The following is a 12197-nucleotide window of genomic DNA, read 5'->3' as shown; positions in this document are numbered from 1 at the left end:
GTGAGAAAAGATTCCTTTCCCCTCCAGCACCCCCATCCTTTATGCATTCCATCACCTGCTGCCTTCCTTCAGACTAAGCTGAGGGGGAGGAGGGCAGGAAGACTATACATCTTTGCCTAGTGCATATTTAAGTCAGAGGTTAATAAACCCGGGTAGGAAGAAGTACTATGTGAAAAAAAAAGAATAACATTCTCATTTCTACTTAGACTAGCATAGAAGGGAACCTTTTAACAAGCCATAATGAGGAAAGGGGTTGAACTTCTGCTGGGGAGGAAAGAGGGAGGCTGCCCTTCCTGGAGAGTAGGCAGAATTCAGGAGAACAGGGCCAATTTACAACTGCCCCCTTGTCTGGTATTTCACGCTCAAGTGAACTTTGTATTTCTGTCCAGGAGAGCAAATGGGAAGGTAAAAACATTAATTTTTTTTTACTTCTGCTACCCTACCTTCAACCAGATTCCTGCTTATAACAATGAGTATAGTGATTTGGGACTGGATAAAAGACGCTTGTGGGAGGCTAAGAGTCTAGGGTAGCTACTTGGCATAAAAGGAGGGAGAAAAGGAAGAAGGTAAGGACAAATGAACAAATGCCATTATGATAATTATCAGTCTCCAAAGATAGTCCCACACAACAACACCCCTGACATGCCCCTCCTCCACTTAAGAGGTGGAGCTTATGCCTGTTCCCCTCTAATCCGGTCTGTAACTGCTTTGATGGACACAATGTAGAGGAAGTGACAATCTGGGACTTCCATACCCAGGCACTAAAAAGGCTTTGAAGCTTCTATTTCTTCCAGTTTGTAGATCTCAAGTACCATGTACAAAGTTACCCTGTGGTGGAAACAGGTCATGAAAAAAGGCCTGGAGAGTCAGGCATCACCTCAAAAGAAGCCACATGGTGCCAGACATCCAAGTCACAGCCACAGCTTACTACAACTACAGGAGAGACCTCAAGTAAGACCTTTAGAACAGCTACCCAGTTGAGCCCTAGTCAGCCTGGAATTATGAGATATAATAACATTGTTGTTTTAAGCCACAAAGTTTTGGAGTGGTTTGTTATTTAGCAATAAGTAACTGAAACGGCTGGCTTTTGTTAAAAATGAAGCTAGTAGTTCTTTTGTCCTGGGCATATAACATATACTGTATTGTAGGAATACAGGAGAATCAACCCAGTTTTAGTAAAATAAAATAAATTTATAATGGGGGGGGGAATCCTATTCCATTAGCAATTGAAAATTAAAAATGCCTAAGCATAAACTTGAGAAATTTATGGCACATAAATGGGGGAAAGAAAACCAACAAACTTTACTAGAGTCACAAAAGAAGTCTTAAATAAATGAGGAAGCCATAACATGTTCTGGGAAGGGAGGCCAAATTCTCCCCGTATTAAGTTATGTTTTTAAATAAAAATCCCAATGGGAATTTAAAAAAACACACAAAAACTTAAGTGACTCTGTACTTCATGTGAAATAATAACCAGATGAGAATAACCAGAATACTTTTTAAAACAACTAATGACAGAAAGTTTACAGTATCATATAAAAATATATTATAAAGCTAAAGTGAATAAGTATACTATACGATAAAAGAATATTCAAAAAATGGGCCTGTAACATGTTATTAATTATTAGGTAAAGTTAAATTCCTATCGCATTTCATTTGACAAAATAAATTCTATTTGATTAAAGGAAGATACTAATTAATTCACTCAACAAATATTTATGAGCACCAACTTTGTGCCAGTCACTGGGCTAGATAATAGAAATATATTGGTAAACAATGCAATGCAATTCCTGTGTAGCGGAAGGTAATGACATTAGGCAAGGGCTCACACAAGTATTATGAAGAAGTACAAGGCAATAAGAGTGTTCAACAGTTAAATATAAAAACTGAAACTAGCCCGGCAGGGCGTGGCTCAGCAATTGAGCATCGACCTAGGATCCAGGAGATCGGGGTTCAATTCCCGGTCAGGGCACATGCCTGGGTTGCGGGCCGATCCCCAGCAGGGGGCGTGCAGGAGGCAGCCGATCAATGACTCTCATCATTAATGTTTCTATCTCTCTCTTTCCCTCTCCCTTCCTCTCTCTGAAATCAATAAAGATATATTTAAAAAACAAAACAAAACACACAAAAAACACTGAAACTATAATAGGTAGAATGTGACTTTAGGTGAAGAGAATGTGGTGAATGAGATTCATCAACATATTCTTAGCAAAAGAGAAGGATATGGAAGCAGAGCTGAAAAGTCTGAATACCAAGTGCCTTTAGAGGGAAGCACCAGTGAGAAACACGGTCTGAAATGCAGGCATCAGCTGGGTGAGAAAATAGGAAGGCCAATTCAGAGAGAAAACAGCAGAAGAAAATATTGAAGAACTAATACAATCATTTCCCAAAATCAAATGATATACTTTTCTAGATCAAAAGAACCTAACATAAGGAATAAAAGGAGACCCACACCCAGGGTTTTAGAACTAGGAACAAGGAGATTGTAAAAAACTTCTACTTCAAATACAAAGAACTGAGAATCTATATGGTACTAGACTATTCAAAATCAACACCCAAAATGAGAAGACAAAGAAACAAAGCCACCACATTCTGAATTAAAACAATTTCCGAACTAAAATTCTGTATCCTGTCAAATCTTCAATCAAGAGTTAGTATAGAATAAAAATAGTTTCAGGCATGCAGGATCTAAAAAATTTATATCACAGGTGTCTTTTCCTAGGAGCCTTTGAAGGATTTTTATTTTAATACAAAATAAGAGAATAAATCCCAAGAAAGAAATGGACATGTTGTCCAGGAAAAAGAAGTCCAGAGAAAAGTGAAGTTCAAGAATGACAGTTGTGCCAGACTCCTAGAGAGCAACCAATAAAGAATGAGAGAAGGGGACAGCAGGCTCTGAGAAGGATGTCTCTAGGAAGAGATAAAAATGGAACAGAAGAGCTATGTGTTTGATCATTGGGAAAACAGTATTCAGAGAGTTTTAAAAACTATATGTGGAGCTTGAGAAGAAATATGGATAGTAACGTAGAAAAAAACTAAGCATATTTTTTTTTAAAGGGAGGAATACGTGACTTGGTGGTGAATAATACTTAAGGTCTTAATAAGGTAAAGACTGCCCAGCTGGCGTGACTCAGCAGTTGAGCATCGACCTATGATCCAGGAGATCGAGGTTCGATTCCCCAATCAGGGCACATGCCTGGGTTGAAGGCTTAATCCCCAGTAGAGGGAGTGCAGGAGGCAGTCGATCAATGACTCTCTCATCACTGATGTTTTTACCTCTCTCTCTCCCTCTCCTTTCCTCTCTCTGAAATCAATAAAGACATATTTTTTAAAAAATGACAACAGCCAGCACAATAGCCATCTGCGTGAATGAATAAAAATTATACCTGTATTTTTATCAGATTGGCAAAAAATATATTTTCTGGTGTGCTGCAGAATTTTAGTAATTCATTTACGTGTGCCATGAGATGAAAAAGGTTCAAAATCACTGATGTAAAAGGATATCCTGGCTATATAGCTCAGTTGGTTAGAGTGTGGTCCCAATACACCAAGGTTGCAGATTAGATCCCCAGTCAGGGCACATACAGGAATCAACCAATTAATGCATAAATAGGTGGAACAACAAATCTCTCTCTCAATCAATTTTTTTCAAAAAAAATTTTAAATAAATAAAAGAGGATAGAAACTGGAAATGACTATACAGCTCCAAAATTAAGGACTATGATTTCTGGTTGTTAGGCATGCCAAGTGTTCCTACTTATTAACTGGAGCACAGTTTTAAAGCTGTAGCTCACACAGTACCTAAATGGTGGTTCTATTCCTAATGCTTATTGAATAGTCACTAATACTGGGATGAGACAGAGTATGAAGAAAGGAGAAGGGGAAGAGGACAACTGAAATTACCAAGAGATATAAGCAGGCCATGTCCTCACCTAAACTATATACTCAGTCAAAAACTAGAGAGGTAGTGCACTGGCAGGTGTAGCTCAGTTGGTTGGAGCATTGCTCCGTACACCAAAAGGTTGCAGGCTTGATCCCCAGTCGGGGCACGTAAGGGAAGGCAACTGGTCAATGTTCTCTCTTTCTCAAATCAGTAAGCATGTCCTCGAGTGAGGATTTAAAAGAAAACAACAAGAGACATAGAGAGGTGACGTAGAAAACTGAGGAGTACAAGCAATAAAGATTACCACTGCCCATGTTGCGGTAAACATAGGAAGCACTATTGCTGCATGAAGTGTGATCCCTATTCCAGGTTAGTTCTTTTCCATTGGTTCAGGGTACACAAGGTCTCTGCTTTGAAAGCAGTAACAAAACCAAGATCTTCCCAAGAATCTAGGCCTGGCTTTCTCACTACTCACTTTTTCAATTTCAGCAAAGGTAACTCCTTGATTTCTTTCTACCAGAATTAATCTCTTCCTTCTTGATACTTCTAGAGAGATGTTGCTTTACTATAGCATATTCTGGTTTATGGAACAGCTAACTGTAGTCTGTCAGCTCCTGGAGGCAGAGAGGGACAAAGCTTCTTTGCTTTTGTATTAATTACAATGTCTAATTGAGGACCATGAACATAGTATTGCTCAACCAATGCTTTGAAATTAGTTGAAAAAGGTTACAGGGAAGTACTAAAGAAATCCATGACCCAATTTTCCTATCAAAGATTTCATTTCCAGGAAAAATTGGTAAAAAGTAATGTTTACAAGGAATAGAGCATGAACAAGGAATAGTTGCCCTCCATATGGGACCAATGACTGTTGGCCAAGAGTGAAAGTTTAGAGAAGTTACATCCCTGAGAACAGCCTGCCAATGGTAATGGAAAGCAGCCTAAATTTTGAGGTGGCTGTATTGGGAGGGGAGATGGAGGAGAAGCCATTTTGTGCTCTTTGGGGAAAAGGTTAATGAGAGGTTTCACAAATGTCAGACTTGCCTGATTAAGCGAAGCCAGCTAGGTAGATGTTTTTTATAGTAATGCCATCTCTGCTAAAAGAGCAAAGAGGGAGAGGAAAGGAGGTTTGAGAAAAGAAAATGATAAACTTCTATTATTTACAAAAGAAATTATGCTTCTGTTAGCTTGGGCAAGGATATCAAAGAAGAGAACTGTTATCTGGCAGGCTTGGCTGCTCTACCTACTTGCCCCTTTAAAAAAGAAAAATTTCAGCCCTGAAGCCAGGAGAGAAGATATATCAGTGTACCCAATGTCCTGCCTCAGGTGTCTACTAATTAAGAACTCAAAGAATCTAAGCGAGTTAAGTCATAGAAAAAGTTCTATTTCAACAGTTATTCTTAAAACATAAAGGAAGAAAAAGTGTAGTAGGAAAGTCATTCAAATAATTAACATGTTTAAGGGATTTCTTCCTTCTTAGTTTGGGCCTATGTCTTTAGAGTTTTTATAGTTTCTGCCACTTAAAGGCGAAGGGCGCGCAAATGCTGTTAATTAGAGAGTGCTGCCTCCTTTTGCCCTTGTTTCTCCCCAGCCCAGCCTGCAACTGTGTCCCAATCAACCAGCATTAATACAGATACAGAGAGGTATTTATTTGCTGCTGATTCTGCCTGGCTGTATTCAGACTCGCTCTCCATGTGTATTTAATAAATCACACTAGTTAGGTGGACAGGATTACTTCCAAGTCACCTAATGACTATATCATGAACTGCAGCATTAAAGGGATTAATATTAATCTGAGCCGTTGCAGTTCAGTGGGAAAGGCCAGTCCGTTCTCCAACAGGATCTCTGGCCGGCAAGAAATCCTCAACAAGACCAGGAAGATTAATGAAGGCTTCTACATTCGGCCTACAAATCTTCACCTACCAGGGTGTAGGGTAGTGAATCCTAGCCCAGACAAGCTCATAAATAACCCACAATATCACAAGTATTTGGGGCAGCTGAGCCCCAGCAAGGGAGGGCCAGCTAGCCCTCTCCATCTTCTCCTGTAACCAACACCACCGAGATGGCACAAGAATTTTACAGGCCCACACAGAGGCCGGTTTTGTTTTCTTTCATGTAAGGGCCCACACCTCATAAATCACTTTCTTATTTCAGGAAAAGAAGAGTACTAACTGAAGTCTGGACTTGTGTGTACTCAGAAGAACATGAAGCTTCATGAAGCTTCTGAGTGACCCATGGTGTAGTCTCACTTCCATAAAACTGGGCAAATAACCCGGCCTCCACAATACAAGGAGCCTGCTTTCAAGTCATGAAATCTTTCATTTGCCCAGTGGCACAATTCCTCCTCATTAGCACCCACAGTATTTTACTCTTGTACAGGCCTCTGGAGTACATATTCAGAACTACTTTCTTGGTCCTGACAAAGTAAGCACTGACTAGGAAGAACTATATGCACAAGAACAATAGGAACAACCATTTCCTTGTGCCTTGGCCCTTATTTCACCATTAGGAGACCACTAAGATGAGCCTAGCCAAGCCTCAGATCTCCACAGGACAAGGTACATCTTTGCTTTCACCGGATTAGGAAGCAAACTAATGGTGCCAGTGCAAGATGTAGACAGAGAGCAATAGGCCACAATTAAACTCAATTCACTTGAAACCTGTTTCTTCCTCAGTGACTCTGCAGGTACTTAAGGAAAACCCATGAGCACAGTTGTTTCTGCCGGAGAAACCAAACTGAAACAGCTGTTTCAATCTTGTAGCATCACAGCTTCATAGTCTAGGGACATCAAGAGAATGGTTTTACTCCAACTAAAGACCCTTTAAACTGCACAGACAACAGTGGATCAGCCACCAAGATTCTCTTGCAATGGATGACATTGTTAACTAGAATAGTTAGGCCCCTATGCACTAAAAGCTAAACTTCAATAGTGTTAATATAAGTGAACCAAGGGCTTGGTGCCAGGTTGTCCGGTTTATAAATGCTTGCTAAGCAACCTAAGCATAGAGCTGCCATAGCTGCAGCTGAGAAAGGAAGAGACCCATTAAATGTATTATGTCTCAACCCCACAGCAGAGTGGGGGAAGAGAGAGATTTAACATTTTTTACGTTTATAAACATTCCTCCATAATAAGGAAACATGTCTAAAAGTGGGGGCCACTCGCCTGGGTGGCTCAGCAATTGAGCATCGACCTATGATCCAGGAGATCTCAGTTCGATTCCGGGTCAGGGCACATGCCCGGATTTTGGGCTCGATCCCCAGCAGGGGGCATGCAGGAGGCAGCCAATCAATGACTCTCTCACTGATGTTTCTTTTTCTTTTCTTTTCTTTTTTTAATATATCTTTATTGATTTCAGAGAGAGGAAAGGAGAGGGAGAGAGAGAGATAGAAACATCAATGATGAGTCACTGATCGGCTGCCTCCTGCATGCCCCCTGCTGGGGATCGAGCCCACAACCCCGGCATGTGCCCTGACCCGGAATTGAACTGAGATCTCCTGGATCATAGGTTGATGCTCAATTGCTGAGCCACGCCCGGCCAGGCTCTCACTGATGTTTCTGTCTCTCCCTCTCTCTGAAGTCATAAAAAAAATTTATTTTTCTAAAAAGTGGGGTTCACTCAAGCTCTTCATTAAGTAAAGGAGGAGCTGGGGGAACTGTTAAGGCTGGATCTCTATTTTTCAGTTAAGATGCAAGGGGAAAAAACTCTCATTTGCTGGGAAAATGCCCTGATAAGCTAGGGAACCTATAAACTCTCAGTTCCACTGGAGAGTTCAACTTAGGGAAATTCACAGGGCACAGGAATCGTTGGTTCTACAGCCAACAAAGACAGTTCACATGAGTGGGAACTGAAGAAAATTAAACCCATATCCACAATTCATGTTTTCCTGATAGCCAGGCTGGTTAGCATGAAGTTCCCAAGGGACTGATAGGGTTAAGTGATAGGGGCTTTATCACCCTAACCAAACTAAAGCCCAGAAGCTCCCATCATGCCTCATTCCCCACAAGACAGATACTTAGGACAGCAGTATGAGTCCATCCTGGAGAAAAAGATGGGAAGTGCAGGAACTTTTCTTGATAGTTACAAAAGGCTCAATTCTCTCTCTCTGCCTACATTCCCTATACAATTTCTTCACCTTCCTATCCCCTGCAGTCTCTCTCCTGGTTCCAAGAAAATTAACCACCCCACACAGAAGAGTCCAAAACCCTCTTTTCAGCCAATCAGCCCAGCTTAAGGCTCAAGCCAGTGGCCTCATGACAGCTAAGGTCATTAATCAGAAGTGTTACCATGCTAAGATCATGTGTATATACCACAGCAATCTGCTTAGAGCTTCAGCCCCAAAACAGAATGACTAGGAGTATTTATAGTACCTAAGAGCTCCTCTGTCTCTTGCCAGACATTCCTGTCCTTCTAACAAATAACTCCTCAAACCATTAGAGGAAAGATGCTCACCAGACATAAGGAACCTGTGTTGCATAAGTCTATGGGACAGGGACTTCTATAAGCAGTAGCAAACTGTCTTTCCTCAAAACAATCTAAAAAAGAGCACCCTGCACACTGCTGAGTCCCCAGGCCATCATGTATACAGGGACAGTGACATCCAGCGAGATGCATCAGGCTTCAGGAATGCTGAAGTCTACATATTTGCCATTCAACACCAAAATGGCTTTTCAAGTTCAATCAGCTATAAATGTTGCTTTGTTTTAATTTTCCACTGAACTTCCTGGAACCTATTATCCAACTGTCAGGGATGTATATTTAGCAAGAGCAACATGGCCTCTCTGCCGATGCCCCACTGCCCATGTCACCTCTAATAAACAGAAAATCAACCTCTTCCTCAATCTGCAACTTGAGGCTGATAAAGAAGAGTCTTGGTGTAGAGGCCACAAACTGACCCCCCCCAATTGTTACCTGCAAACCCCAAAACCTCTCCTACGTTAATGCTACTACAAGGTTTTCTACCAGTCCTAGGAAAAAGCCCTAGTTCTTATACTCAACAGAATATAATCATGTATGTATGCTTCTATTTTAGGGGAGGCCAGTAGTAGGAAAGACCTAACAAAGACCAGAAATCTAACACAGATTAACAGAAGTCTCAACCAATACAATAGCGACTTTGAAATACTCAATGCTAATATATATTTATTAGGGAAGATTTGAAAAACTAAAATCAGGGTTAAGAAGAATAAGCAGTGCAAGTGTACTTTAATTTCATATCAGGAGGCTAGTTTGAAAATATAACCTCTTCTTGGCAACAGAATACCAGGCACAATTTTTTTCATTCTGTCAGGATGCTTTGCCTTTTTTTGGGGTACCAAATTACTTTATTTGAAGGAACGGTACAAATGAAAGACATAAGTGGATAATTTGGTACAAGTTATAGAAAAGGTAAAGGTAACTCCAACATGTAGGTACTGCTCTGGTGACCAGGAAGTCACCCCATGGCTATGGGAAGCCAGCCTAAGGCTCAGCTCTCATCACTGTCTCCCGGGGTGTGCTTGTCAAAGAGATACACTGCCATGCCAGTTTCAGGGGCCCCCAACCTGCACAAGTTGGTTGCGTGGTCACCCAATTCTTTGATGGATTTCACCTGCTCGTTCAGGTAGTGAATCTCAATGAAGTCACACAAATGAGGGTCATTTTTGTCAGCGGCCAGTTTGCGCAAGTCCGTTAGAGACTGATACACGCTTTTTTCCAAGTGTAATGCATACTCCATTGCAGTCAGCCCGTTGTCCCAGTCGTCCTGGTCTGGTTTCTTGATATCCTGAAGGTAGATTTGGCCACCTCATTGGTTCTGCAGCTTCATCAGTTTCTCAGCATGTTCCCTCTCCTCATGAGATTGGTGAAGAAAATATCTGGCAAAGTTCTTCAAAGCCACATCATCTCGGTCAAAGCAGTAAGACATGGACAGGTAGACGTAGGAAGTGTAGAGCTCCAGGTTGATCTGGCGGTTGATGACGGCCTCCGAGTCCTGGTGGTAGTTCTGTCACACTTGCAAGGTGGACCTGGTCGTGCTCATGCTGGCGGCTAAGGTGAGGAGGCTGCAGCGCTGGAGCGGTAGCGAGGGGCCTTGGGGCTGTCGGATGCACTGTGAGGAGCTGGTGGGAGGCTGGATCTGGGCTGCTGGCGAGGATGGGTGGAGCGCCGGGTTCCACCCAAGCACTGTTGAAGCAGGAAACCACAGAGACTCTCTGCGAAGACTGTCTGCTTTGCCTTTTTGAGCTACTAACACCTTTTACTCTGACATCAAACAGTAACAACAGACTAGATTTGAATGAGAAATATGTGTACCCTACCACTTTTCCAATTCACCACTTCTATCAACTACGAATTCACCTAAATCCCATAACTATCCACATGACTTCTTTCCACTTTCAAAATATCCAACACAGCTCCTAAAGCCCAACAGAAAAGATAAGGCCTATATATATTTAAAATATTTTCCTAAATTAAACAAATGTAAACCAAGAATCATAAAATGAGATTTTTCTATAACCCAGAAACACAGAATAAATTAAACTAGAATTGAAGGAATTTCTAAGCCTAACTCAGTATCACCAAATTAGCTTCTGATTAAAGCTTTATGACCACAGATCTAGAATAGGGAGACAATTCAGAACAAAATATATCTTTACTTTTCGTTTCACAACTAATAATGAATCAAGTTCCAGATCCATAAACAAAGACATGTAAAAAATCATAACTAGAAAGACTAAAAAATTCTCAAAAGAATTAAAAAAGGCAATCTAATCTGAATATAGCACACCAGAGCTGCTTATCAGCCATGGAATGTGGGCAAGCAATATCTTACAAATGAGGATAGTGAGGCAAAACTAAAAAAAAAAGTCACAAAGTGAGCTGCCTAAAGAGAAAGAGCAAGTTTCACATTTACAATCTCTGGAGGCTGACTTTTGACAGGGTAAAATCAGTGTTATCAGGGGAAATAGTAGACCTCCTCTTGCCATTTCATTTCAGTGATCTTACACTCATTTCCCCAAAGGCCATTTTATCAGTGCTGATGAACAAAATAATATATACCCTTGCATCCAAAGATTTAACATTTACTATTTCAACTATTTAAGAGTGACTCTGCCCTGGCTGCACCGCTCAGTTGGTTAGAGCATTGTCCTGATACGCCAAGGTTGTGGGTTCGATCCCCGGTCAAGGCACATACAAATAACCAATACACAAAGAGGTAGAACAACAATCCCTCCTTCAATAAATAAAAAACAAACAAACAGAATTCCAACTGCTAATAAAAACAGAGTGACTCTGAAGATCCAAGATATGAATTGTAATTAATAACTTTTCTGAGACAATAATTTGAATACTGCTCTAAGGCTAATTTTTAGCAGTAGGTTATTTAGCTTTTGAGTGAGCCTGGATAATTGCTCAGCATCTGCACATTTAAGCCCATCCTCCACATTTGAGGAAACCGTTAAGTTAATGTACATTACATCATCAAATATACAGCTTAATGAATTTTTACAAACTTAACCACCCATGTAACCACAACCCAGAACACTACCAGGACCCAGAAGTCCCTATCATGACTTTTTCCAGTCACAATCCCTCCAAAGGTAACCATAATCTTGACTCCTAATACCACTTATTTGCTTTGCATAATCAATGAAAAGTATTTAATATATAAATGGTATCATATAGTATGGACTCCTTTATGTTTGGCTCCCTTTGCTCGATATTACACTGAAAAATTTCATTTGTGTTGTAGTATGTTGTAGTTCACTAAATTCTCCTTGCTGTGTAGTATTCCATTGTGAGAATATACATTTTACTTATCCATTTTACTTCTGATAGACATTTGGGTAGTTTCCCCTTTTTGACTTCTGTGAACAGCACTGCTCCTATACACATCTTTTGGTGAACATGCATCAATCCCTAGGGATATACCCAATAGGAATTTATACAGGGTACAGGTGTATTGGCTCATTTTAGTCATTCTGCTCCATGTGTAGTAGTATTCCATTGTGGCTTTGAGTTTCTCTAATGACTACTGAAGTTGACAGTCTTTTCTTATGTTTACTGACTATTCAAATATCTTCTTTTGTGAGGTATCTGTTCAAGTCTTTTGTCCATTTTTCTTTGGGAAAAACTGGCCCTTTTCTTATTGATTTATACAAGTTCTTATAGAGACTTTTTTGTTTGCCAAGTTTGGTGATTTGTGAATATCGCTAGAAATATTCCTCTCAAAAATCAGGAGCGTACTGTATTCCATACGTCTCTATCATTCTCTGGATAAAACTCAAGTCCAGCTAAGCTCATATTCTGATTTTTAACCAGCAGTTCCAACCTCTGA

At 40.5% G+C, this 12197-nt stretch overlaps 1 protein-coding gene and 1 pseudogene across 11 annotated transcripts in view; both read right to left on the bottom strand.

The window, feature by feature from the left end:
- Window positions 1-12197, bottom strand: part of GBF1 (golgi brefeldin A resistant guanine nucleotide exchange factor 1) — a 104347-nt gene that overhangs the window by 47382 nt on the left and 44768 nt on the right. The gene's annotated exons all lie outside the window — the stretch shown is intronic.
- On the bottom strand, window positions 9256-9899 carry LOC107542575 (ferritin heavy chain pseudogene; annotated as a pseudogene).

Source organism: Miniopterus natalensis, chromosome 14 (genome assembly GCF_054644295.1).
Source record: "Miniopterus natalensis isolate mMinNat1 chromosome 14, mMinNat1.hap1, whole genome shotgun sequence".
In the NCBI taxonomy this organism is placed as follows: domain Eukaryota; kingdom Metazoa; phylum Chordata; class Mammalia; order Chiroptera; family Miniopteridae; genus Miniopterus; species Miniopterus natalensis.
The sequence above is the reverse complement of the archived record's forward strand: the minus strand, read 5'-3'. Positions and strand labels throughout refer to the sequence as shown.